At 41.0% G+C, this 2,227-nt stretch overlaps 1 long non-coding RNA gene across 1 annotated transcript in view; it reads left to right on the top strand.

The window, feature by feature from the left end:
• LOC117938849 overlaps window positions 1-565 on the top strand; it is a 16,678-nt gene extending 16,113 nt beyond the window's left edge. Inside the window, exon 3 of the long non-coding RNA XR_004655491.1 lies at window positions 556-565. This is a non-coding gene — a long non-coding RNA (uncharacterized LOC117938849). The remainder of the gene's footprint in view (window positions 1-555) is intronic.
• Window positions 566-2,227: the final 1,662 nt, after the last annotated feature.

Genomic DNA, 2,227 nt, shown 5'->3' with positions numbered 1-2,227 from the left:
GTCCATTATGTGCTGTAGAAAATGCTACATTGTTTATGGAAAATCAATAAAAACTGTTAAACAAAAAAAAAAAAAATAATCCATATATTGTTTTTGCTTGCGTGATTTCTTATTTTATTTAGTTGTTACCTTGTAAATGAGAAATGTCCCACTATATCACCTATGTCAATAATCATCAACTTAAAACAGTTTATTACATTTTTTTGTGCATAAAAAAGCAAAGGCTGAGTTGGTTAAACAGAAAGTGAAAGCTGCTTTAATTGTTTACAGTGTAAACGCATCGGCAGCCATGGTGCTGCAGGGTCCCTGTGTGGCCATGGCAACCACAGAAACTAAAGCGAGGGAAATGATACAGGGGCTGATTTTATTGTGTCTGAATGCCCAAAATGATTCACCTCTTTACCAGCAGAGGTGTCATTTTGCTGGGCAACACACACTTGTGTGCGAAGACACAAATTAACACTCCCCCTTCTTGCACAGCTAATCAAAACCAAACACCAGAATGCTGACAACATTTCTGTGTTCTTTAAAGCTTTAGTGCATTACTTTTTTTAGAAAAATGAACCTGCCAAAGGAGTTGCAACAAAGCTAATTAAGTCTGTCAGCTCCACACAACTCTCTCTCATGTGTGTTCAGAAGATTGTGTCGTCCGGGGACTTTCCCACGCATTAACTCAAATGAAGATAATGACCTCTTCTAAATATCCATGTTTTTTAAATCCACCGTGTCCTCCTTGGCTACTAGCAACTGTGTGGAGGAGGGGTTTTGGTAAAATACGTTTACAGAAGACTTGTATCATGTGGTTGTTAATGTGGATTACATGAAGTGAAGAAATGTGCATGAGTCATCGATACTTGAAAATATTAAGAGCAGTCGTTATACGCTTTTATTTTCTGCAGTCGGACTTCAGTTCACCACCTCCCAATCTACGTCGCCAATTACCGTTGTCTCCAAAATGGCATGGGTCAGAGTTTGCGTGGAGAACTGCACATTCTGCCATCAATTTTGTTTTTTATAAATCACAACCTTTGCGTGGGAAGCGGTGTACGCACATTTTCAGCCCCGTTTTGTGCGTACGCCATGTTTATACATGAAACCCCTCGTCATTTTCATCTTTCTCAATTATCCTTGACAGTGTTTTATCCCCGGACCACAGCATATGTATTTATGGATTTGTCAAATAAAGCTGCTTGAGGACGATGTGCATTAGGACAAAGCCTGATAATGACGTGGGCCTGATAATGAAAGCCCTGATGGGTGGCCTGGCTGGTTTAATGTACACTTGTAGATGTATTTATTTGATTAGGACAATGCACATTAATTAACATTTCTGTAAATGTGCCAGTGTTAGCCAATCGGCTAATTTTCAAATCTACCATGCCTGCATGTCTTTGTGGTGGGTTGAATCCGCATCACCCGGAAGAAATCACACGCAAACAGGGGGAGAACATACACACAGGCAACGCACAGAAAGGCCCGGAACGACCTGGATTTGTACCCAGAACCTTCTTGCTGTGAGGCACCACTAAGCCACCATCCTGCCAGATTGTAGGCATAAGGAGCCTAATGTGTCATCAGACCAAGGATCCTGACACTAATGTCAGCTGTTTAATACATTTTTAATCTAATGAAAGATTATAGCATTTTCTCTCAAGTAGTTTACACCAGCAACGTTGAAATAGTTTAATGAACATATATTTGTTTGGTGACATTATCTCACCCTCACAAACGCACGCAAAAATCACAGCACAACACTTCTTCCATATTCTGCCTGTGAGCCGTGACATTCCTCCCGCGCTGATATTGATGCTCGTGTTCATTAATTAGCTCATTTGGAAGCAATTATGGTTGATGCCATTTGTCAGTATGCAGGCGTGTGCATTTCAGTGAGCGTGTTGCTGATTTGCACTGCTGTCGGTCAGAGTAATGAAACCACAACAAGATGTGGTGTAGCACACTGGATGGATTTCTTCAACCTATTTTGTGTAGAAAATGGCTCAAATGGAATTTATAACGCAATCAGTAAAGCTCACATGTGGGCAGTCAACACACACACAGGCAGGAGTCTGTCACACTGGCAAGCCAGTAGCGGCCATAGGGCTGATGGATTGTTGAAATCTCTCACAAATGCAAGAAAATCTGTAGATGCGTCTAATCATACACGTCGTGTATCATTTTGCAATCACTTAAGATGCACGCGTCCACTATCTTTCTTCCTACTGTATGT

Source organism: Etheostoma cragini, chromosome 23, assembly GCF_013103735.1.
Source record: "Etheostoma cragini isolate CJK2018 chromosome 23, CSU_Ecrag_1.0, whole genome shotgun sequence".
Taxonomy (NCBI): Eukaryota; Metazoa; Chordata; class Actinopteri; order Perciformes; family Percidae; genus Etheostoma; species Etheostoma cragini.
Note: the sequence above shows the minus strand (reverse complement) of the source record. Positions and strands in the feature narration are given on the sequence as shown.